This window comes from Mauremys reevesii, linkage group 1 (assembly GCF_016161935.1).
Source record: "Mauremys reevesii isolate NIE-2019 linkage group 1, ASM1616193v1, whole genome shotgun sequence".
Taxonomy (NCBI): domain Eukaryota; kingdom Metazoa; phylum Chordata; order Testudines; family Geoemydidae; genus Mauremys; species Mauremys reevesii.
Window position 1 is genome coordinate 102,302,349 of NC_052623.1, and position 26,835 is coordinate 102,329,183.

The window sequence follows — 26,835 nt, forward strand, 5'->3', positions numbered from 1 at the left end:
ACAAAGATGTTTTGGGATGCAAAGAGAGAGAGTGTTTTGCAATGGAGGGAGTGTTTGCTATTTTGGCTGAGATGGCATCAGAAATTGAATGGGTTTTTCTATCTGTTGGTTAGTAGTGGGAATCAATCCACTTCTGATCTGTAATCATTGTTGCTGGAGTGCCTATTGTGATGTATTGGTAATTATATGAGTGAGACTAGATTTCAAGTTGATGTGAATTTAATAAAGGAAAAAAATGAATTAGGAGATTCAGAAGAGCATTCTCAGGGCAAAACAGTAAGACAGTGCAACTGTCATAATTCAGACTGAACCCATGGAGAAGCTGTGAGCTAATCTATGTCTGGTGGAATTAATCCGGCTTTCTGGGCACTTAAACTGCCCTGGCTCACAGGTACTCTAATTCTGAATAGCAATTTATTCTGCCATTGAAATGCTACTTTTATTCATTCAGTGCAGCAATAGCATACTCACTGTCAATTTAACATTACATTGTTAGTGAAATCCAAATCTCCTCTCTCTTCATTCAATCAGTGTTATTGTGCATAGAAACCCTGGTACTGTTCCCTGAAAGAAACAGATGTACTGAGGAGCCATAGAGCACAGGAATAGCTGTTGAGAGACCAGGGGGAGGGTTCAGATCTGAGGTCTGGAGCCCTGAACTGGGCTCTGCATGTGGGTTAACCTCTCTTCCCCTCTACAGCAGTCGGATGAGGAACAGAAAACCCAACAGCTCCCTCAGTGTATTGAGGGTCAGCAGTAGATAACAGTAAAACAATGAAAAGTCAATACCTGTGTTTTATTAACTTCAGGATGGGCTGGGTGCCATCTTTACATTTAAACACTGTAAGGCAAAATGCATACACACTTAACCTAAGGTTCCTTTCCCTTCATCGGGCTCATCTGTGCTCGGCTGATAGGGCTGGCTAGACTGCAGCAGTCTCAAACAGCATAGCTGGACCTCCCCTGCTGCATCTTTCCCCTCCTCCTCCTCTTCATCCTGGCTAGTTACAGCAGGGGTCTCTGTCTCAGGCTCCTCTGAGGTATCTATGGTGGTCTGTGGGGTGCTGGTGGGGTCTCTAACATGCAGCAGCTCCTTGTAAAAGCAGCAGGTCTGTGGCTCAGCATCAGCTCTATTGTTGCCTTCCATGGCCTTCTCATATGCCTGCTGCAGTTCCTTCACTTTCAAGCAGCACTGCTGGTGATCTCTGTCATGCCCCTTTGCCTGCATTCCCTGTGCATTTTTTTCATAGACGTCCACATTTCTATGCCTGGTCTGTAGCCTCTTCTCCCCACAGGCTCAGGGATCCAATACCTCCAGTCTACTCCAGGCAGAAGCATGTTTAGTGCATGAGCCCAGCATGGTTAGCTGGCCAGTTACATACAGCAAGGGAGAGCTGCTAGGTGTGCTTGCCAAGGGGGCAATCTGAAAAAGGCATTTCAAAAATATGCAGGGATGTTTTGAGGGGGAGGTGGCTTCCAGGATCCATGACGTCTGGGCAGTTTTGTTGACAACTGTGACCAGAGTGGTCACTGTTGAGCATTGTGGGACAGCTGCTGGAGGGTTGTTCGGGTTGACACAGGTCACGTGGTGTCTACTCACGCAAGGCATCGACCTCAGTAGGGTGACCAGGACTCAATGCTGTTTGGGGAGGTAGTCTTACTGCATCATCTTAACAGGGCACTTAATGGCATCAGCTAAAGACAAATTTGGGTGTAGACACATGCACAGATAGGTCGACATAAGTCACCTTGTGTCAACCTAACTTTGTAGCATAGACCAGGCCTTGGTATCTGGTTGGGAATGCTAATTGGATGGTTGGGCCTTTCCGCTGATGTCATAGCTGTGTCCAAATAGTGAAACACTAAATAGGTGTGCCCTCATCAGTGAAACACTAAAATAATGCCTTCATCTATTTATTATGTTAAATGAAGGTGTGTGGAGAAAAAAGAGAGGACAAAGATAAAAAGACACCTTTGGTATGGGGTTAAGAGAGGCACTTTGAGGAGGAGACAGAGAAAGGAGAAAATGACAATTTTACATTGTTTCCTCCCCTCAACGTACAAGTGAAAAGCTAGTGAGTGCTGGTTCAATGTGCCAAATATAGATTTCATAAAATACAGTCAATCAAATTGGCTAGTAACTGGTATTGAAAAAGACAGCTGGTCTCCTGGGAATAGTGAGGCTAGAAGGGATGCAAACAGTCCAAGGTACATAAAAAAAAAGAGAGCGAGAGTTAGAAACAGTAAAATACTAATGTATACAACATAGTAAAGGTCAGAGAGTACTTATAATACTTTTCCCTATGATTTTATTATTTTTAATAGGAAATACATTTCCTAATGGAAGGAAGCATTAGAGAAACCTCCCAAATGTTTTTAAATGAAATGTAAAATTAATTAGTTATGTTCTAATACCAATGAACCACAGTAGGTTGTATTAAATAGGCTATTGGTGCACGTCTCTGGTGGTTGCAGGCACTCAGTCTTTCGCCTCATACCACACATTGTATTCAAGAAATGCACTCATACCCTGCGAAAAGCATTCTTTTGTCTTATGATTGTAATAGACTGGGTATGAACTGGGCTTCTAGACACCTGTGTCGTACTCCTCATTCTGACATTGGTTTGCTATCTAACCTTGTGTAAATCAAGCTGTTAGGCTTTGAGTTTCCCAATATGCAAAATAAGGACAATCACATTTGTCTACCTCAGAGGAATGTTATGAATCTTAACTCAAGTATTAAGGCCAGTCACTGACAGAGTGGGACAGAACTAAAGAATTCTGGCTCATAGCCTTGTACTTGTCTACATGCATCTGACGAAGTGGGTATTCACCCACGAAAGCACATGCTCCAATACGTCTGTTAGTCTATAAGGTGCCATAGGACTCTTTGCTGCTTTTACAGATCCAGACTAACATGGCTACCCCTCTGAGCCTTGTACTTGTCCTTTTAGAACATGGGGGCTCCAGTATCTTATTCTAAAGGACATTTTTATACTTTTAAAAATTAAATTACTTCAAATACATATGCATATAGGATACTCCCAATGGTGAGTGGGTAATGCAGAGAGAGAATGCCCTCCAGATTCTTCAGTCTGTGGTATTTTTGGCACTCCAGTGACACTAGTGATCATTAGTGATCTATTTTCTCTTCTGTGTTAGTGGGGATGGAAAGAAAAAAACAGTTCAGATTAAAACAAAAAAAAAATTGAGACCCCACTCTACAGCTAGTATTTTTGCTTATACCTCAATTCAAATTTTTTTTTTTGAGTTTTGTCCATATTCTTTTAGCTTAGTTTTTATTTTCTTCGTGTTCACTTGCCTTTCTGTCATTCTGGACCTGAAGCTGCATGGTGCTGAGCATCCTTAACTGCCACTGACATTACTGAGAGTTGGGGGTACTCACCTTGCAGAATCTGGGTATCTGGTTGGTACAAGATACACCAAATCACCATCTCAATGGCTATTCTCTTTAATATTTTCATCCCAACTTTTCCCTCATGAGACAGACCTAGTTGACAGACCTGCTGATGTCAGGTAAACATTTGAACTTTTGAGTGTGTCCTAATTTTCGAGGGTCACTCTCAGTTCTCTTTAAACAAGGTGCTATTATATTAGTCCAACTATTTCCTCAATGCAATACATTGAAACTGGTTTACTGGGCACTGCACCAAACTCCTTAAGTGTTTTCTAAACTTAGTAATCAGTGTAACAAGATGAATCATGTTGTTGTTAGCAGGACAGCACACATTCAAGCGTAACTTTTGGACCTGCTTTTTGTATTTTGAGGTAACTCTCTAAACATGATCACCTGAAATAATTGTCTCAAAATGCGTCAATTTTAAGCAGAAATATTGAGATATTTTGATTTGTATTCACATAATTATTTTGTGCCACGGCAGGTAGTGCTGTGTTGGTTAACTGAATTATATATTTCCCATTTAAAATAATGAATGCACATGATGCAAAAATTATGTTATAAGATGTTTGCGCACATTTATAGAAGGGAAAATACGAGTTTGGATGCTTTGATGGAGGAGGAGTTGGGGAAATTGCTATGCAAAACACTATTCACAATCTAACATAACATCAAGAAGACAAAACAGAAATAAAAGAGGAAATCTTGTAGCTTGACTTTAGGTCATCTGATTTGAATGCTGAGACTATTTTAGTGTCCAGAGATGTATTCCTTAGTTTGGAAAACCTACCATTAGATATCCACGAACCTGTGAATTGGCCAGGGTTGGAAGTTTGGGGACAGGTGTCCCCTTCTGAAATTGATTATACATAATATTACCATTCACTCAAAGGGTTGTGTTCTTACGATAAAATAAAAAAAATACTTTTTTCCATTTCCTAGAACCTGTACTATACACTTTCCGTAGACTGTAAATGAAGATTTTAGCAGCAATAACTTAAAGAAATTAGCTGTTGATAAATGAAATCACCATACAATGTGAAAGACTGAGCTCTAGGCCCCTCTTATGAAATTGCTGGAAAGAAAACTTCATGATTTATTTAGATAGGTCTTTTTGGTTGTTTAACCAAACGCTCAGCTGGTTTAGTGCACTGCATTCCCATACCATTCCCTTTGCAGGATGTTTTGGGGATAGGACCTGCAATTCTCTTGCTTTTAATTAAAGAAGCAGGATGTTAAATGCATGCCTGATTTGGCCCTCCTTAACAGTCTTTACCTCCAGTTCAGGTTATCTTAAATTAAAACAAAGATTACAGACATTTCAGTGCTAATATAATGAAACGTGGCTAAGTAATACCAGTGCCTTATCTAGATAAAAAAAAATATTTGTTGTGGCGCACAGTTGCGTCGTCAACTCAGCAGCTGTCTTAAAGCCAGAAGTCAGGGACACAGCGAAATGGTGTAAAAGGGGAAACATACTCTTTTAGTAATATTGGAATTAGTACTGGAACAAGACAGAAAAATATGAAGGCAACAGTTCTAGATGCTAAACCTTCTGGAGTGAACATACCATGGTTATTATTACTACATCTATCCAGTGCAAAGCAACTTTTGTTAAGCAAATGGGAAAAAAGTCAGTGCTAATGATTGACTGGTACAGAGACATTGTGGCAGTCACAAAAAAAACAGTCTTCAAGCTACATACAAAAATGAGCTGTAGCTAGCCTGACATTGACTGGTATGGCAAAGTGTTCGGAGGACACTTGATCTGTGTCAGATTCCACCATAATGAATATTATGAAACTGTAATAATGGGATTAGTAAAGACCTTTGGCCAGCGGATGAGGCAGTTACACTTTTGGAAATACTTTCCAGTAAGACACCAAAAAGGAAAAAAATATTTTCCCTTAATTCAGCATTTACATACATAACTAAAGGGGCACTAGAAAATTTTATCATACGAAGGTGCTTTACCAGCCTAATTAGTCTATTCTGTATAGGTCCTTATACCACCCTCATTACTGAAGTATCTGAGCACCTTGTGGTAGGGAACTAAGGGATGTGACTAACATCTGTGATTCATTCTTTCTTCTTAACATAAAAATGGCCATACTAGGTCAACTCATTGCTCCATCTAGCCCAATAGCCCGGCTTCTGACAGTGGCCAGATTAATAGAACAGGGCCCTTATTGAGTGATCCATCCCCTGTCATTCAGTTACAACTTCTGGCAGCCAGAGGTTTAGGGACACCCAGAGCATGCGTTTGGATCCTGACCGTCTTGACTAATAGCCACTGATGGACTAATCTTCCATGAACTTGTCTAATTCTTTTTTTTAACCCAGTTATACTTCTGGCCTTCACAGCAACCCCTAGCAATGAGTTCCACAAGTTGGCTGTGCCTTGTGTGAAGAAGTACTTTGTTATGTTTGTTTTAAACCTGTTGTCTATTAATTTCATTGGGTGACCGCTAGTTTGTGTGTTATGTTAAGGGGTAGACAACACTTCTCTGTTCATGGTCTCCATACCATTCATGATTTATAGCCTGCGATCATAGCTCCCCAGGGAAGATGTGTGAGAAAAGTGTAATGTTTTGTTTTAGTGATTTTATTTTTAAGATATAAATGTACCTATGCTGTTGTTTATTTATATTAGCAAAGGCAGGTCAAAGAAATGGGCCTTGCCCTCAGAGTAGAAAGTGGTGAGGTTTGTGATGAGTCCAGGGGGCATTTGCTCAGCCCAGCCCCCAAGAAAGCTCTGTTTCCTGCACAGATAAGCATTACCCTTCTGGTAGAACATTCCATTGTGCCAGAGTGGCTTTGCTGACTGATCACAGTCCTCATCCTGGACCTGTAGGTGGTCTTTTAGATGTGCTTGGTCCAGGCAGTTGTGTGCCTTGATACTAAGGCCTGAGGCTTTGAACTTGATTGGATATTTTATGGGAAGCCAGTGTAGTGTGTGGCTTGAGGTGTTCATGGTGGATGTGTTATTGAGGGGCACTGCAACGTTCCATTATAGCTGGACTTTCCTAAGGTGTGAAGGCTTCATGCACATATGCATCACACTGGTGTGGTTCAGATAGGAGAGGCTGAAGGCATGTATAACTGAGGCCAGATCATCTGTCACTCATAGATGCCGCTATTATGAAAGGAAACTATAGAATTTAATGGAGATGAAACCAGTGGGGGGCTATTAAAATGTATTACAATAATGAGAGAAGGATGGTGTTAGGGTTAAGGGACTAGGGTGGGATTCAGGAGATGTGGGTTTCATTCCTGGCTATGCCACAGGTTTATTATATGTCTTTGGGCACAATCACTTAATCTCTCTATGCTTCTATTCACTGTCTATAAAATGGGAGCAATACTACCGCCTACCCCAGCGGGATGCTGTGAGGATAAATTCATTCATGATTGGGAAGAGCTCAGATATTATGGAGAGAGGGGCCACTTAAGTACATAGACAAGTTCAAATTCCCTATTTTCATTGATGTGATGGGACCCAGCTGTGTGTCCCTTACACAGTATATGTATTGAAGCATGGTAGATTTCTGAAGACCATTACTCATTGTCTTTATTACAACATTCATAATTACAGTCTCATTAATTTGTTTTTTAACGGAAGAGTTGGTGGATGTTCTGAAGTATGAAAAAAAAATCTAAGATAAAATATAATGATTCTAAAGTACATGCTACAAACCTTATCTCCTCTAAGCTATTATCTGGAGGTCAGGCTCAGAGTGATTTACCAAAGCAAATTATGTTTAGCAAAAACAAGGCTGTAAACTAATAACAATGCTCTTCAATTAATAACTGGAAACATTATTTCTTCATGACTGGGGCCTTCCAACATATCTCCTCTCACAAGTTATAGTTTAATAGGGTATTTTCCATACATCTTAAAAATACATTCTGTCTTCAGGCCAAGCTCCTACAGACTTAAAGCCCGGAATGAAAAAATGATAGCTTATTTACAGGGAAAATAGGATCTGTTATACTACCTCCAACCTTACCCTTAAGTCATTTGTATAATGGGATACCCTTCGGTGGTCTTTTAATTGCATGTTGAGAGAGCAGTTACAATAAGGTGATTTCTTCCTTCCATAAATTACACTGCTCTACAGGCAAAATGCTTCTGAAATAAATGTAGTCAAACTTTACTAATTCTGGGTCACTGAGAACGAAAATGATGCTTAAAATTGTTGATTGGCTCTAGTTTTCAAAGAAATGCTATTGGGTCAGTATGTACGACCCTTGACTTGAGAATAGCGGAGGATAAGTGAGTTATAAAGGGAAGGGATCTCAATTTAAACCAGAAATGACTAAAATACATCTTTGACTGGATCTATGAATAAATCTATGACTGGGTTTGGACAGTACTTGCTTTTTAGGCAAAACAATGAATGATGCAATCTGAAGCTGGTATTGCATCATACATGATATGAATTGCATCATGTTATTCCTAGAAGTCATGGATGATGCAATCATAACAAAGCTTACATCACTCTGCTGAACAAATTGCCCTATATCAGCTCTAGAAATCATACAGTGTCGTGCTCTCTTATTTGTCAGTGTTTGATTTTGCAAACGGACACATTTCTGTTTAGCCAAAGTGAGCAGAGATGCCTCGTACTTGTGTGAACAGTACAGATAACTTCTGCTATGTTTGTGGTGAAGTGACTTTTGCATCACAAAAGCGCAGTATAACCACTATGGTTAAGAAAGCCTATCACCTTTGTTTTGGCTGCAAAATTGGAGATCGGGACAAGAGGTGGGCCCCACACATATGCTGCAACACTTGTGCAACAAATCTTCGCCAGTGGTTGAACAGGAAAAGGAAATCTATGCCTTTTGCAGTGCCAATGATTTGGAGAGAGCCAACAGATCATACCAGCAATTGTTACTTCTGCATGGTGCCTCCAGTTGGGAAAGGTGTGTCAAAGAAGAAAAAGTGGACTGTGCATTATCCAAACATTCCATCAGCTATACACCCAGTACCCCACGGAGAAGGACTGCCGGTTCCTGATGCACCAGAATCATTCTCACTTGAATCAGACGAGGAAGAGGAAGAGGATGAAACTTCAGGTCCTGAACCATCAATGTCACAGGACCCACATTTTCTCCCATCCTCCTCCTCCTCTGAACCACACCTCATAACACAAGGTGAACTGAATGACCTTTGTCAGGGATTTGGAACTACCCAAGAGTAAGGCAGAGCTGTTGGGCTCCAGACTACAGCAGTGGAATCTCCTGGCAGGTGATGTTAGGGTTTCCATGTTCCGTGAGCGTCAAAAGGATCTTGTCCCATTCTTCTTCATGGAAGGTGATCTTGTAGCCTGCAACAACATCGATGGTGTGATGGCAGCCCTCAACATCGTTCACGATCCAGATGAGTGGAGACTATTCATTGATTCATCGAAGACGAGTCTTAAAGCTGTTTTACTGCATAATGGCAATGTTTTGCCATCAATTCCAGTTGGTCATGCAGTCCACATGAAGGAAACCTATGACAACATGAAACAACTTTTGAGGTACATAAACTATGACCAACATCAGTGGCAGCTTTGAGGCCATGGTTCCTTATAAATCCTCAGTTCTGAGCCTTCCTCTCCAGGGCAGGGCATCTGTGCAGCCCCAAAAGTCAGCGCTTTCTAGAGTGTAGTGATTTGATGCCGAAGGCACAGGGGCATCCCAAAAATGTGGCTACGAACTAGAGTTAGTGGTACACAGTCTATTTCTGCCCTTTAGTGGACGAGGGGATGGCTGCCTTGTCTTTTGGGTTTGAAGACTTTCCCTTGCTCCCGGGTTAGACTGACAGTATGCTCAAGGCCTGTTCCACACCTAAAACTTAGGTCGACCTAGCAACAATTTTTCACATGCCTGAGAGATGTAGTTAAGCTGACCTAAGCCCCTAGGTTGATGGAAGAATTCTTCTGTTGACTGGCTACTGCCTCTTGAGCGGAGTAGATTAACTACAGCAGCCAAAAAAACCTTCCGTCATTATAGCAAGGGTTTATGCAACAGTGCTTGAGCTGTGTAGTTGCAGTGCCGCTCAAATGCTCATGGTATAGACATACCCTCAGTCTCTATCAGTTCTGGATCAGAAGGCTCTTTGATATCTAGATCTGAACTTGAATTTTGGATAGGATTAATGATGGGATGCACTGGGTGGCAAGTAGGATCCATGAAAGGACTTAGACGTTGCAGTACTGAGTATCACAGTGCCTAACTTTTAGGAACCTAGAAAAATCAAAGAAACAACACTGTAATCCACGAAGCTGAGTTAAAAGACTAGGCTGTCTGTACAATGAATGGAGAGAGAGGCGCCTAAGAATGAGAGCCACAAAAGCCATCACACTGGTCGGGGAGCTGCCTAAGCTAGCAAATGGGAGATGCTGATGACAGGGGGTTGTGCTAAGCCCCACCTGAGTTAGACACCTATGTCTAGCCTACAGGGAGGTATCGATCTCTGCTTAGTGATCCACAAACAGGAACCAGCCGCCTGGAATTAGGCAGCTTAGGCATGTAAGCTACTTCTTATGGGAACCTGCTTTACTTCATACAAAATGGGAGGAAGTGCAGGTGCCTCCCACCTTATAGTTTTTAGCTCAGTAGTTAGGGCACTCACCTGGAGGGGGAACTGAACCAGGGTCTCCAACATCCCATGCAAGTGCTTCGACCTCTGGGTTACAAAAAAGCTGGGTGTCACCACCACCAAGACTGGGACCCAATCTATTAAGCATGCTCAGAGGCTGCCTCTCAGATCAGGCCTTGCCTGTCTTCCCCTGGCTTCCTGAATCTTTGCAGGGCTTAGGTGGGAGATAGGCCGCTGGAAACCTAGAGTGGGGCAGCAGTGCACATGTCCCAGGGTCTAAAACTTAGGTGCCTCCAGAACTTCTACAGCAGAAAGTTAGGTACGGAGTGAATTTAGGTGCCTACAAGGGGCAGCAGTCAGGCAGGAATGTTGTGGATTGCAGTGGTGCAGTGGCTGGGGTCTTAGGTGCCTAACTCTGGTGTTTAGGCACCAAAATTGTTTTGTGGATGAGACCCATGGTCCCCTATGAAAGGGGTTTATTGCCTCTCTTATGCCTCTCTTATGTCTTCTGGTCTGCCTTGTCTTTCAGAGCTTTGGCCAGGGTTTATTTCCCAAATTGGCATAATCTCAAGCAACGATAGCCCTTCTGCCCACTATATAGTTGAGAAGGAAAGACTTGAGTGAGACTGGGTCGAGGGAGGCCTCGTTAAGGAATATGATAAGAGTCTGAAGACCTCCTGCTTTTTCATGTTTCTTCTGGAGTACCTAATGACACTTTTGTTTGAAACAAACTGGGACTTTGTTTCTGAATACCTTGTGTTTATGATTTAATTATAAATGTTTATGTCAACAGTCCAATGTGTGTTTGAAGGTGGACACATTCATTTTCCATAAAATATGGACATTGAAACATTTTACTCCTTGTGCAGTACCTTCTATATATGCAGCATTGCATAAACCAGTGGCGCGTGCAGACTTAAGTATGTTACTATGTACGGTGTGAACCAGTGGCCGGGCCAAAATTGAGTGAATGGTGTTGCAGCCTGGTGCATGGGGGGTCGCTCTGGCTTGGCCCTCTGACTCCCTCATCATGACTAACCCTCCCTCCCCCTGAAGCCAACACTCCCAATGCCTCAGTTTCCCTATTTGTAAAATATGATTAGCACCTACCTTAGAGAGATGTGTTTATACTTTATTAAATTATATTTGTAAAGTGTCTTGAGATTATAAGGCTCTGTGCAAATGTAAAGAATTTAATATTTCTTTATTATGTTTGCAAGATACTGTACAATGCCACTACCTTGCATCGTACAGCCTGTTCATTTTATTTTTTTTGTCACAGTGTAATGGTCTTACACTGATGAGTTTATGTTTATATACAGTTTTTCATCCCAAGAGATCTCCAAATGCTCCATGGGTGCACATAAACAATATACAGGAATTTATGTAGGCACAGCATAATTGCCCAGGTTATTTCTTCCTAATATGTGTTTAATTTGGTTTGTAACATAATGACATGTGCCATATGTTACTCTACCGTGTGTTGCCGTTTTACATGGGTGAGAGAATATACCTGGCAAGAGCAAAATTCTGTACAGTTAGTTCAGAAAATGGGTTTCATGCAAATCTACATATGCTAAATTATTTCTTTTTCATTGCTAACAAAAAAATCCTTATGTCACTTTTAGTAGATTGGAATGGAATTAAACGTGTTTAAATAATGACTTCTTTCAAAGCATTTCAAGAGCCAAACAGCATAATTTATTCCAGATTTTTAGTAACATACGCTTATAAATGCATCTCTAAGAGGAAAAAAGTTCTCACGATGCTACTCAACCCATTCAAGAAACTGGAAGGGAGGACAATTTGCATAACTAGAAGTATGTCAGGTCTGTCCCTCCAATCTGTATGAGTTCCAAGGGAAATCCCTTATAAATTATTATGATTCAAGACTTAAATTCATATTTGTCTGTTTTAGTAACAGTGTTAAACTGAGATATGCTTTGATTGCCAAACAGTTCAGTATTTCTGCCATTTCGGTAAGTGTTCAAATTCCCTTTGAACATTTTGTATTTGTCAGGATGTCATTTTAAGCAAAGTCTTGTTTCTACAGCAATACCAGTTTTCTTCTTCTGCTAGTGTGTGACACTAAGGCCTGGTCTACACTATGAATTTATTTCGAATTTAGCAGCGTTAAACCGAATTAACCCTGCACCCGTCCACACAACGAAGCCCTTTATTTTGATATAAAGGGCTCTTAATATCGATATCTGTACTCCTCCCTGATGAGGGGAGTAGCGCCGAAATCGGTATTGCCATTTCGGATTAGGGTTAGTGTGGCCGCATTTCGACGGTATTGGCCTCCGGGAGCTATCCCACAGTGCACCATTGTGATTGCTCTAGACAGCAATCTGAACTCGGATGCACTGGCCAGGTAGACAGGAAAAGCCCCGCAAACTTTTGAATTTCATTTCCTGTTTGCCCAGCGTGGAGTGCTGATCAGCACAGGTGACCATGCAGTCCCAGAATCAAAAAAGAGCTCCAGCATGGACCGTATGGGAGATACTGAATCTGATCTCTGTATGGGGAGATGAATCTGTTCTATCAGAACTCCGTTCCAATAGATGAAATGCCAAAACATTTGAAAAAAATCTCCACAGGTATGATGGACAGAGGCTAGAACAGGGACTCAACACAGTGCTGCGTGAAACTTAAGGAGCTGAGACAAGCGTACCAGAAAGCCAAAGAATGAACTGGACGCTCACAGAGGGAGGGGCGATTGACGACTGTAGCTATCCCATAGTTTCCGCACTCTCCGAAAATCATTTGAATTCTTGGCTGAGCTCCCAAAGCCTGAAGGGTCAAAAACATTGTCGCGGGTGGTTCAGGGTATATATCGTCAGCCCTGCCCCGTGAAAGCAAAGGGAAAAAAATTGTTTCTTACCTTTTTTCAATGTCACCGTATGTCTACTGGATGCTGCTGGCAGATGCAGTACTGCAGCGCTACACAGCAGCATCCCCTTCCCTTCCCTTCCAGACAGCAGACGGTACAGTAGGACCGATAGCCGTCATTGTCTTCCTGTGACTGCTCCTGGCTGGCCTCGGTGAGGTCGGCCAGGGGTGCCTGGGCAAAAATGGGAATGACTCCCAGTCACTCTTCTTTAAGCTTTGTCTCCTGGAGATTCACTCCTGCCTGGAATATCATAGCAGCTGGAGGCTGCCCTCCCCGCCCCCATTTGATCTCTGCTTGCAGAGGCAATAAAGTCAGTGTTTCTTATTCATGCATTCTTTATTACTTCATCACACAAATGGGGGGATAACTGCCACTGTAGCGCAGGAGGGGTGGGGGAGGAGGGAAGCAATGGGTGGCGTTGTTGCAGGGGCACCCCCTAGAATGGCATGCAGTTCATCATTTCTGCGGGATGTCTGGGGCTCTGACCTGGAGCGGCAGTTTGCCTCTCTAGTTCTTTAGTAGGCTTGCCTGATATTCTAGGCAGGACTGACTCTGCTTTTAGACAAAACTTAAAGAAGAGAATGACCTGGGGAGTCATTCCCATTTTTGTCCATGCACCCCCAGCCGACCTCACCGAGGCCGGCCAGGAGCACCCATGACAGCAGCAGATGGTACAGTATGACTGGTAACCATCATTGTCAACTTGCAAAGCAGCAGACGGTACAGTAGGGCTGGTAACCATCTTTGCTAACTTGCAAAAGGCAAGGGGATGCTGCTGTGTAGTGCTGCAGTACCGTGTCTGTTAGCAACATCCAGTAGACATACGGTGACAGTGAAAAAAGGCTGAATGGGCTCCATGGTTGCTGTGCTATGGCATCTGCCTGGGCAATCCAGGGAAAAGGGCGTGAAATGATTGTCTGCCGTTGCTTTCACGGAGGAAGGATTGACTGATGACATTTACCCATAACCACCCACGACACTGTTTTTGCCCCATCATGCATTGGTATCTCAACCCAGAATTCCAATGGGCAGGGGAGACTGCGGGAACTATGGGATAGCTACTCACAGTGCAATGCTCCAGAAGTCGACGCTAGCCTCAGTACATGGGCACACACCGCCGAATTAATGTGTTTAGTGTGGCCGCGTGTACTCGATTTTATACAATCTGTTTTCAAAAATCGGTTTCTGTAAAATTGGAATAACCCTGTAGTGTAGACATACCCTAACTCTATCCACGCAGCAAACTCCTATCTGCATTCTTTCTTTGTGCAATACAGGAATGCTGGTTTCATCATAACAGTTTTATAGCAGGGCTGTACTTTGTGGCCTCTCATTTGATAAATGAGGTTATATATTAATTGCCTTTTTCCAAGTACACTAGAACATTTGTTTTATGACCACAGATCTTATGAATGGATATATAACCTATTTTTATCCCTTGAACAACAAGGTATCCATGTAAGTATTTGAGCAGTGAGCAGAGGTTATGCGCACACAGAGCAAGACTGTAATAGGCACATTGTATACATTTGTTACATACACTACCACTGAACAATTAATAAATTAACGTATGTACCATACTTACTGTAAATTATAAGATACTCAATTTTATGAACTTCTCAATCCCAAATTAGTTCATAAAATAGGGGCTCTACAGCAGAAGCTTTTCAGCTTGTTTGGCATGTTCTAATTCACACGTCGCTATTTTAGAGTCTCTCTCTCTGTAAGAGGAAACTACCCATATTTATATTGTAAATTATTCCTGCTCATGGTTCAAAGAGTTTAACCTTATTTACTTTTTTATAATAAAGTCTATATGAGGATCCAAACAAGTGTTAGAAAATGTTGCCACTCTGCCTGGTTCCAACCTCCCTTTGGCATTCCTCTCCTGCTGGGGGTGTTAGCCCTCTGGTGACTCCCAGGGTGTGGTTGGCAGCTCCAGTTCAGCTGGTGGGATTTGGTCCTGCTGTGGCTGCTGCTTCCTTTCTTCCCTGTCTACATAATGAAGAAGTTAGGATGGCTCCTCCTTGTTTCTAGCTGCTTTTACAGCTCCATATGACACAAGCTTCACAGGACACAAGCAAGTAGTACACAGACCACAATTTGAGAATCAGCGATACAGTGGGTCTTTCCCATCTCACTGCTATGATTCCCATGGGGTGCTGAAATGGGAGTGGTTGATGAATCTCGATATTAATCTCTAGGAATTTTTCCAAACATGAAAATAGAATGAAATATAAAGCCATGTACTGAACTTCAATTTTGATCTACAGCTAATTCCACCTCAGTCTCTGATCTTGCCTAATCTTGTCAGCTGAACTGGATTTGAGCCCAGACAATGCTTCCATGAGAAAACCACCATGAAAACCTAGGAACTGTTGCAGAAAGTGGAGCTGGTGATTCAGTAAGCTGCACTCTCATTTCAGTATCAGTTAAGAACCAATGCCCTACTGCAATACTAGGGGCATTTGTGCTGTTGGAAATGCTCTATTTTAGATGAGATTGTGAGGTATTGTGACTGTACTGTAGATGAGTGAGAAGGTGGGCAGCAACACTGCACACTGGAGTCTGAGAAGCTGAGGGAATCACAGAGAAGAGTGTTGGAAATAGTCCAGGGGAGAGGAGTTGAATGTATGGATAAATATTTCAGCGTTTAACACAGTCTTAAACAGAGCTGCAGAACTGGTGATAGATTTGTAGAAACAGGAGATACGAAAGGAGATGATGATCCAGAGTCAATGACGACACTGGAGTTATAGAGAATGAAGGCAAACAGGATTTCTGAGGTGATGTGTACTGTGATTAGTGCACTATAGATAAACTATGGATAAATGTGGAAGATATGGAGTTGTGTTTAAGGATGCTCCTTGTCTAACCCAAGTAAAGTGCTTCTGAGATTATCTAAAAGAAGTTGTGGCAAAGCCATATGTTTACCTGTGTAAGAAAGGACAGGGAGGAATCAATTAAGATGTTGTTGAAAGATACACCACCACACCTGAGTATCTTCAGCATAAAAGTGAGGCAAGGTGAAAGGTAGAGATAAGAGTTAGCTCCAGTGGCATGGCTAACTTCCAGCTTCAGTAATTACAGCCTTCATTCCTACAGTCCAACAGCAGTTTAAATTAGCTATCCTGTTCTTTACTTCCTTAACTGTTGTGCAATGTTGCTGTACATTGTTAAACTATTGCCACACTATTGCTCCATTTTTCATCAGGGTGAAGTGAGTTTTGTATGTGTTATACATTGTTTTCAAAGTGATTTGAGATGGAAGGTGCTATATACATTTAAATTATGATACTATGTCTCTATTCTCTTAATTTTTTGGGTAGTGATTGGATCATCCTTTGTAATTAGATAAATTACTGCAGAAAACGTTTCAACTGTAACAGAGAAAGGAAGGGTTAGTAAATTAATTGTAAACATGACTGAAACATTTTTATATCAGTGGCTTGTGTAGTGACTAACCTCTCAAAATTAGGACATATTGCTAATTAGAAGTACCAGTGAACTTGAACCCAGGAACTAGAGGACTATGAGACAAGCAACCACCTTATGCTGCCATCCAACTGCATCTTTAACCTAACTGCTTCCTGTCACCCAACAATTTGCAGAGGTTGCACATCATGGGACGTTCCACCATCAGTGATCTGACTGACAGTGGACTTAGTGATCCCCGATTGGCTCCTTGAGCCTACATCAGCCCATGGGGAGTACGAGGAAGTGTCCAGACAACAATGTGGATTTCTAGCTAGCTGCCATGATCACCCCACTTCTATGCCTCTAAAATCCTGGTATTGACCTTGGCTTCAGCTTGGATATTGAGTCCTGCTGAACCCCTGGAATCCCAGCACTGACCCTGATACCTGGTATTGACCCTCGGCCCGATTCCTGAGTCCATCTCTGACTCTGACCTTTGGTTTGACTCTTGACTCTGCCACCAGCTCTGACCCCTGGCTTTGGTTCCTGGCTCCCATCTTACTGCCACAAGTCCTGCCTACTTTCACCCCAGATCCTAACAGTTAATTAAGAATTACCCAGGAATCAAGACTTTTCAGAAGAGAAAAGACAAAGACCTGAGAAAATAGAAACTTAAATCCCAGTGGTAGAATTTCTTCAGCCTTTCACAAGAACATGTAAAGAGCACTGGCAAGTCAGGAAGCCTGTTAACCACACTGTTAGCTGAAGAGAAACTAACTTTTTTCCTTTTTTCTAATCTACTTTGAATGAATGAATTGAAATATAGATACTAAATATTAAGATAATATATGATTTTGCCAGATATAGTAGTGTCAAGGGATGCACCACTCACCGCTTGACTGATGCCTCCTCCTGGTCACTCTGGGTATTAGCTCTACAGGGCGACACCCCTGTCTGCAGTTGCTGTCACTCCATCTCTCTCTGGTCTGCAGCCCCTCTTTCGCTCCGGGAACCACAGCATCCTCTTCGTGACTCAGCCCTCCTGCTAGGTCTCACAGTGTTCCCCCACTTCCGGGGTACAGTCTTCCAAAGTCTCTGTCATGCCCATAGTGACCCAGGCAGTCTTCCCTTTCACTGCCCACGCCAGTCCGCCCACTACTCTGGGTTCCTAGTCCAGGGATCCTCCACCCAACAATTCTGGGCTCTCCTCTCCCAGCCCTCACTGCTCCTTCCTTGGACTGCTTCCTACCACTCGTGGTTCCCCTCCTTGCTCTGGGTGCACCAGCTCCAAACCCTCCTCCCTCTTTCAAGAGAGTGACTGCCCTTTCCCAGCAACAGCCTATTGCCAGCCTTCTGGTTTTATAGGCCCCGACTGTTCCTGTCCAGCTGAAGCTGCTTGCAGGTGCAGCCTTTGGAGTTAAGAGACCTACCTGGCCACCTTCACCCCTTTCAGTCCTGTTTGGGGTGGACACCCATCACAAGTAGTTAGTGCTAAATACAGGGAACTAAACTGAATACATTATTTTGGCAAAAAAGTTTTAAGGAAAGTTACTAAACATTGATACAGCTTTATGCAAGATGTAAATATTAATGACAGTGTTTGTCTTTTGGGGGACTTCTCTTCGGAAGGAAGGGGTTGTGTTCATATTGATTTCTTTTAAATTAGGATGACGTTAAGAAGTAAGGATAGTATTTGCAATCAAGCATGTTTGTTACCACAAGTTAGTGAAATACAGCTACAGTTTTTGCCGCCCCAAGCAGCGCGCCGAATTGCCGCCGCGGACAGCGGGGGCAGTCCGTGCGTCATTTGGGCGGCAGGCACATTTCCGCGGCTGCGGCAATTCGGTGGCAGCTGCTGTCTTCAGCTGGAAGACAGAAGCTGTGCCGCCGTGCACAGCTGAACATAGAAGCTGCTGCCGAATTGCCACCGACGCAGAAATGCGCGTGCTGCCTTAACAGCACACATACTGCCCCTGCCGTCCGCGGTGGCAATTTGGCGCGCTGCTTGGGAGAAAAAACACCCAGACTGCTGCCCCTTGCAGGTTGCCGCCCCAAGCACCTGCTTGGAATGCTGGTGCCTGGAGCCGGCCCTGGCTGGAAGAGGCAGTAATTAAAGTGATTGAAACCAAATAATGTGTTATAAGGACACTTGATCACACAGTAAAATAATCGGAAATGTAATGGTTTGATCAATAAGGCATTGACACACCTCAACTATACATACAGTGGTCTTACAATTATTTTGTAAATAAGGAGAACAGAAATGAAAGATTATGGAGCTGTTCTTGCCTGCTGGAGAACAACGGTGACTGTGTTATTGCATAGTGGACTGTTAAAACAAGTATAAAGAGCATCACAGAATGTGGATAGACTTTGTATAAACTTTGTAAACTTAAACTGGATATTTCAGCAGTCAGCAAAGTGCTAATGGAAAAACTGGAACTCGGGCAAGCATCGCCATGTGAAGTGTGCTGGGAAAAGAAACTTGTGGAAGTAGGTTGCTGACTGGAGCTAAGTCAGCAGCAGGTATTCAATGTATGACCCAAGATGGCTGTACAAATGGCTATGGCCTAACTTTTGTTACATAAACTGATTAGGCACAAGATGTTTTGTACAAAGAGACTGGAATTCTCCAGAGCCAGTTGCAAGAATCCAGAAGTGATGTTTCATTTTCTGACAGGATGATGAGAGGTGACAACTGTCATTTTGGTTGGACATTTCAAATCTGTGTCAGAAATATGGGTCACCATTTGATTGGTGCATGTCTGCTTCTGTGAATAGAGGAACCAACTTGTAACACCCACAAGAAATGGGATAAAATGGCCGGACTCCTTCAAAACATCTGACATCTGGAGGGGAGATGACTGAGACCCTTGGCCAGCCACCTGGGAAGCCTTCTGCTGATATCAAGTACCTATCTTGGCTAGGTACCTTTAACTGAACATTTCTCTTTTCCAGCTGTGGAGGCTGCTCACTAGCACACCTATACAGTCAGCTGCTTCATCTGTGTTTGCAATGTCAGCTATTGATGTGAACAATAACTGAGCTGATGGCTGAGCAAAGATACGGTGATAATTAATAGAGACTGTGTCTCGCGTGATGACCCAAATCAGTCAATTGACTATTTCTTGAAATGAGGTACCTAATTAGTAAGGAAGGGTACATGCGTATGTATGTCTTTTGAAGATTATCAAGATTACAGTGTATGCCTTTGTTTTTGTAACAGGTTCCTATCAAGATTGTTGTAAAGTAAGTTTTGAAGCTGAACGAGTTACTATTATTAATTCAGATTGTGAAACATTGTACATGTGTCTACCCTAGGCAATGAGTTCATACTGCCTTGCAAGTTCTATATTAATTGATTCTTAGAATTTAAGGCCGGAACAAATCAGCCAATCATCTAGTCTGACCTCCTATTTATAACTGGTCATTAAAGGTCACCTAGCTACCCCTGTATTGAACCCAATAACTTGTGTTTGTGTAAATCATATCTTCCATAAAGGCATCGAGGCATTGATATGAGGACATCAAGAGATGGAGAATCTACCACCTTCCTTTTGTTGTTTGTTCTAATGGTTAAAAAAAATTGTGCCTACTTTCCAATTTGAATTTGTCTGGCTTCAGCTACACCAGCACTGGTTCTTGTTATGCCTTTCTCTGCTAGGAAGGAAAAAATCCATGGCCAGAACGGCTAAAGACAATAAGAAGGAGCTTTTTGGGAAGAAAAAAAATCCTAGCAGTGATATAGGCCCATTGCTAGATGGAGATGGCAAAATGTTTAATATTGATACAGAAAAGGCAAAAGTGTTCAACAAATATTTATCTTCTGTATTTAGAAAGAAGCTACCTGAACTACTTTCCAGTCCATTAGTAACTCTGAAGGATGTTAAACATTGCCATCTATTAGGGATACACATTTTCAAATCAGCAAGCTGAATACCTTGCACCCAGAAGTCATAAAAGAGTTGGTTGAAAAGATCTCTGGCCCATTGAAGTTAACTTTTAATATATTTTAGACTACTGGGGAAATTCAGAAGGCCAGAAAAGTGCTAATGTTGTACTAGTATTCAAAAAGGGCAAATGGGATGATCCAGGTGACTATTGGCTGGTGTGACGATGCGCTTCTGGCGGGACCCAACTGAGAGTGCCAATTCAGGACCAATTGCTTAAACAGGGCAGTTACAGCCCTAGGCTGGGGTTTTTCCACCTCTAAGGCAAACCAAACCAGCCAGACAAAAAGGACTTCGGTTTCACCCCACTGGCTAACCACAAGTCACACAAGCAATTTCCTTACACTCCAGTCTCCCAGTATCACCACCAGTGCCACTCGTCCTGGGGATGAATGATTATGGAAACCAACACCCCAATAAAAGAAAAAGGTTCTCTCGATTCCAAAGAATCAAGCCCCAGACCCAGGTCAATATACACATCAGATCTTACCCACAAATCACGCTGTTGCCAATCCTCTAGAATCTAAAATCTAAAGGTTTATTCATAAAGGGAAAAAGGTAGAGATGAGAGTTAGAATTGGTTAAATGAAATAAATTACATACAGTAATGACAAAGTTCTTAGTTCAGGCTTGTAGCAGTGATGGAGTAAACTGCAGGTTTAAGTCAAGTCTCTGGAGAACATCCCCTGCTGGGATGGGTCATCAGTCCTTTGTGCAGAGCTTCAGTTTGTAGCAAAGTCCCTCCAGAGGTAAGAAGCAGGATTGAAGACAAGATGGAGATGAGGCATTAGCCTTATATAGGCTCTTCCAGGTGTAAGAACCTCTTTGTTCTTACTGTGGAAAATTACAGCAAAATGGAGTCTGGAGTCATATGGGCAAGTCCCTGCATACTTTGCTGAGTTACAAGGCGTATCTGCCTTCTCTCCATGGGTCAGTTGTGTAGCTGATGGTCCTTAATGGGCCATCAAGCAGGCTAGGCAGAGCTAACACCAACTTGTCTGGGATGTTTCCCAGCAACACAGCACAAATTTGAAATACAGACAGTATAGAGCCAATACTTATAACTTCAACTACAAAATGATACATACATATAGACACCATAATCATAACCAGCAACCCATAATCTGGTTTTAGACACCTTATATGACCCCCTTTACATAAGATTTGGTGCCACTACAGGACCTTGGTTGCAAACCATGTTCTATATGGTCCTAGTTTATATCAATAACGTCACAGCTGGTTACCCTGACGTCAATCCTGGGCAAAATAATGGAAAGCTGATACGGGATTCAACTGATAGAGAATTTAAGGGTAGGAATATAATTAATGCTAGTCAACGTGGTTTTATGGGAAATAGCTCTTGTCAAACAAACCTGATTTCATTCTTTGATACAGGTTTGGTTGCTAAAGATAACTGCGTATTGATTTCTGTTGTTAATGGTGGCTAATAAAACTCTATAAAATGAAATAAATACAACTCGAGTCCTTTTCTTAAGTAATTCAATATCAAAAAAACTCTAAGAAAGCTGCATGGGTAATCAGTAGAGCAGTTTTCCTAAACAAAGCTATATTTTATGTGCTACCTTTGTTACCCTTATGTGTGTGTTCTTTAGCATTTCTTATCCATGTTTCCTTTATAATTCAAGCAATTGATGATTTGTTAACTATGATGCTTTTAAAATTGAGCTGAGCCAGATATTGCAGGCAGGTTCTGGGCAATTCTTTCCCCTACCTCAACCTCCAAGTTTGCCAATGAGTTTAAATCCTGATTTATAAAGTCACTTACTTGTCAATTACCAGCCACCCCTCTTGTTTGAAGACTAACCAATGTTTTAGAGTGCGTGGAAAGAACAGGTGTCCACCAAGGGCTACAGTGAGATTACAAAAATAGTTTTCAACTTTCATTTGAAATCAGCTATCTTGAAGTGAAAAACTAGTTTATTAACCCTCACCACCACTTAATACTGTGCAATGAGATGTTTCAGTAACTGGAAGGGATAGCAAATTCAGGACTTAAGTGAGTATTAAAAAGGTCATAAATAAATATCTCTTTAAGGCCTAACAAGCCTTTCAATAAGGTAAATCTTATTCATAATTTTAATTTGTTCAGTCTTTAGATTTGTGATTGCAGATATATAGCTTTTTATGAACTCGGATCCCACAATGAGCAAGGAGAAATGCCTACATAACTTCATAGCAGATACAAGGAGAATATTTTTGACTGCATCCTTTCCTCGTTTATTTGGGTTCCTAAATATAGATTTAGGTGTCTAATTTCAATGGGAGTGGAATGTCAATGAAACATGAGCATATGCCTGAGAGAAATAGATAAAAGCTTCACAGGAACTGAATAATGTTAAAAAAATCATACCCTAGTACTTATTCAGCTGCGGTGATGCACAGAGTCAGCTCTACCACATATGAGGGCTTTCTGTCATTCTGGAAGATGAAGTGCTATGGGGCGTGTATCAGACTCAGTTCAGCATGGAAAGAGAAGACAGGTTGGACAGAGGTGTCTTTTAAATGTAAGAAATGTTGGTTAAATGTATAATGACTTTTCAATGAACCAGAGAGGAAAGAGGTGACAGAAACACTCCCGTCTGCACTATTCATGTAGGCCTAAACTCAGCAGGGCTGCAGAAGACCTATGCCAGGGGTCGGCAACCTCTGGCATGCGGCTCGCCAGGGTAATCATCCTGGTGAGCCGGGCCAGTTTGTTTGCCTGCCATGTCAGCAGGTTCGGCTGATCACGGCTCCCACTGGCTGCGGTTCACTGTCCCAGGCCAATGGGGGCGGTGGGACGCCGCGGCCAGCACATCCCTTGACCGCACCGCTTTCCGCCCCCCCCACTGGCCTGGAACGGCGATCTGCGGCCAGTGGAAGCCATGGTCGGCCAAACCTGCCGACGCAGCAGGTAAACAAACTGGCCTGGCTTACCAGGGTGCTTACCCTGGTGAGCCGTCTGCCAGAGGTTGCCGACCCCTGACCTATGTGGTCTTTACCCTCCCCATGCCCATGTGACCTTTGGGAAATAAACTGCAAGGAGGAACCAGCGAGAGACTGAAGCTGGCACAGCAGCTACAGAAGCAGTTCAAGAATGTTGAAGAACACTGATGATGTCAGACTGTTTTCTGCAGTTTTCACTCTGAATATTCTCTCTTCCAGGGTATTTACTTCAACTCTCTGCCTCCTCCCTTCCTTTGTCTTTCCAGCTAGCTAATCTCCTGCTAGCATAACCCCACTGAAAAGATTTAAATGACAAAACAAAGTCACACAATTAACATGACATTTGCCACCATCACATTGTTCACTCTGCTTGTATGTCTACCTCTTTCCCTTACTGTTTGTCTGTCTTGTCTGTTTAGAGTGTAAGCTCTTTGGGGGCAGGGGTTGTTTCTTATTTCATATTTGCACAGTGCCTTGCCCAATGGGGCCCTGCATTCAGTTGGCCATTAGGTAGGTACCACAATAATAAATATGACAAATAAGAGAGAAAGCAAGAATGATCATTAGAGACAGTGATTCCAAAAAAGAAGCCCAATGTTTTCATGTTATTTTTGAAAAGTTGAGAAAAGTGACCAAAATACAGTAATTATGTAGTAGGAGGAGGAAGAGAAGTGGATAAGAGGAAAAGTGGATATAAGTTTCTTATATGTTCCCATAAAAAAAAAAAAGAAAGAAAGTGCAACCCCTCCAGGCCAAAATTTCACACTTAAAAGACAATACAAAAGACTCACTCAGGAGAAGAACTCAAATCTTTAGAACCAAAAAGTATTTAACAACAAATTAACGAAAAATTAGACTGACAGTAGAACAGATATACAAACACAAACTATTATGAACATTGGAATAAAGCAAGTAGACTGCTAAGCATTGAGGCTGAGTCCTGAGGCTAAGGACAGTCCTTCAGAACAACCCCAAGTTTTTTCTATCCAAAATAGAATAAAATAATCAACAAAGCAGAATAAACTCTCTCTTCACTACTATCTGAACTTTTTCAGTGAGCAGGAGGAACTGTCTGAAATTTCCTGCAACAGCTAAATTGTCTGATTTTACTAACATCAAGCAATAGCTTTTATAAAATACTGGAAACAGAGAGGTCATAAAATCTGTTAGAACACACAAACCCCTTAGACTTGATGGATATAGGGCAGATTTATACAATACAAATACTAATTTCAGGACAACTCTGGAACAGCCTTCCAAGGGGAGCAGTGAGGGCAAAAAAAGGAGACTGTTTCATGACTGAGCGTGATACGTTTATGGAGGGGATGGTCTGATACGACTGCTTACAATGGCATACGCCCCATCTGCGACTGCTATTAGCAAATATTTCCAATGGTTGGAGATGAGTCACTATGTGGGGAGGGCTCTGAGTTACTACAGAGGGCTTGGCTACACTTGAAAGTTGCAGCGCTGGTGGAGGCTTTCCAGCGCTGCAATTAGTAACTGTCCACACCTGCAAGGCACATCCAGTGCTGCAACTCCCTGGCTGCAGCGCTGGCTGAACACCTGGTCTGCTTGGGGTGTAGTGAGTGCAGCGCTGGTGATCCAGCGCTGCTCATCAAGTGTGGACACACACCAGCACTGTTATTGGCCTCCAGGGTATTAGCAGATATCCCAGAATGCTTTTAACTAAATTACTCTCTTTGTTTTGTTATGCAGCCTCTCTTTGTTTTGTTGTGAACTCGGAGCTCCGGGAGCTCCGGTGCTCCGGGAGCTGCTTATCAAACACCTCCTGTTTGCTGTGATCAATCTGTACCTGACTGTGAACAATCACAAATGAGATAACCCCTGTGAATGAGGCAGTCAGGGAGTGAGTGTTTGCTTGACAGAAACAGCGGGGGTAGAGGGGAGAGAGGGAGTCCGTTGGATGCAGGCTGTTTGCAGTTAAGAGTTAAGGGTAAGGGATCAGGAACATTTTCTGATTTTGCAAGGCAGGAAGCTAAACGCACAATGTTGGCTCCAAAAATCCCTTCTCTCTCTCTCCCCCGCTCCCTGTCACACTACAGCCCCACCCCACCCCCCTCTTTTGAAAAGCACGTTGCTGCCACTTGAACGCTGGGATAGCTGCATCACTCCAAACAGCGCTGCAAATGTGGCCACACACCAGCGCTGGTAGCTGTGATTGTGGCCACACACCAGCACTGTTCCTACACAGCTGGATGACCGGCGCTGTAAACTCCCAGCGCTGCAACTCTCAAGTGTAGCCAAGCCCAGAGATTCTTTCCCAGGTGTCTGGCTGATGGGTCTCACTCTCATGCTTGGGGTCTTATTGAATTTTCCCCCAACTCAGATTGGCAGCGACCCTGATTTTTTTTTTTTTTTTGCCTTCCTCTGCAACGTGGGTCACAGGTCCATTCCTAGTTTGAAATACAGTAAATGGTGGATTCTCTGTACTTTAAAGTCTTTAAATCAAAACTTGAGGACTTCAGTAACTCAAACAGTGGTGATGGGTCTATTACAGAGTGGGTGGGGGAGGTTCTGTGGCCTGTGATGTGCAGGAGGTCAGATGATCATGACAGTCTCTTCTGGCCTTAGAGTCTATGATTTTCTCCTAGGCTGGCCAACACCAACTATTATGATATAACCAGGAGATGGCAGGAACTTAAAAATTGTGTTTCATTGTTGGGAGTTGGCTAGGTGCCCTGGGCTGGTAGTATTGCCTAATGGCAATACTTTGGGGTATAATGCCTACTGGCGAGAGTTCAAAGGCCACACCGCCTAGCAGCTATAGCATAGGTAGTGTCACCTAGCAGTGAGAGTCCACAGGGCCACTTTGCCTAGCGACAATATCAGGGGCAGTGTTACATAGTGGTGAGTGTGGGGAGGGTAGGGGAATCCGGGGCTGCCCTACTCCACTGGTTTCTGACTCAGGGCCCCTCAACACAGGGTACCTTAACAGGGGTTTAAGTCCCAATACCTCTAAGTGCGTTCTCTTGGTCGCTTCCTATCCTTGCCCCAGTCCCTCTGGCATTGTCTCTGGAATTGGACGAGCTAGGAGGCTCAACCATGGTGGCTTGGAGTTCCAATGGCTTCCTGGCAGGAGGATCCTGCACACAACTGTTCTCCTTAGTCAGCCCAGACAGAGCTGATCTGCTCCTTTTGAATGCTCCCTCCACTTGGAGCGTGCCTTGGAGGGGTGAGGCCCCTTGGGTCAAGAACTAGTTTTTAACCCTTGCTTCGCCAGTGCGGGGTTGATACACCCCGTCACACACACAAAGATCTCTTTCCTTTAAGTCAGATTGCAGAATGCTCATGAAGGTAATTGCAAATCTTCTAACTATACTACACCTGTAAAAGAAAGATTCACATAACCTATGAAGTGTTCTGAATATATTCACCTGCACCATAAACTCTGTAGATGTCCCTCTTGCCCTATCGCTAATAAAGACTTTCAAGGTGAAATGGACACAAGATGTGTTCAATTCATGGAGTTCATTACCTGGAAAAAATACATACTGTAATAATTATCATTTATTTGTACTGAGAGAGTACCCACATAGTACTATGTACTATCAACACAAAGCACTGTTTCCGCCCTACAGACCTTACAGCATAGGA

The 26,835-nt window shown here is 42.8% G+C and overlaps 1 long non-coding RNA gene across 3 annotated transcripts in view; it reads left to right on the forward strand.

Annotated features, from left to right (window-relative positions):
• Positions 1-26,835, forward strand: part of LOC120369305 — a 128,172-nt gene that overhangs the window by 80,088 nt on the left and 21,249 nt on the right. The window contains exon 7 of one of the 3 annotated variants that reach the window (XR_005583081.1): positions 10,541-10,652. The exons of the other annotated variants lie outside the window; for them this stretch is intronic. This is a non-coding gene — a long non-coding RNA (uncharacterized LOC120369305). Of the gene's footprint in view, positions 1-10,540; positions 10,653-26,835 lie in introns of those variants that run through there. 3 annotated transcript variants of the gene reach the window in all.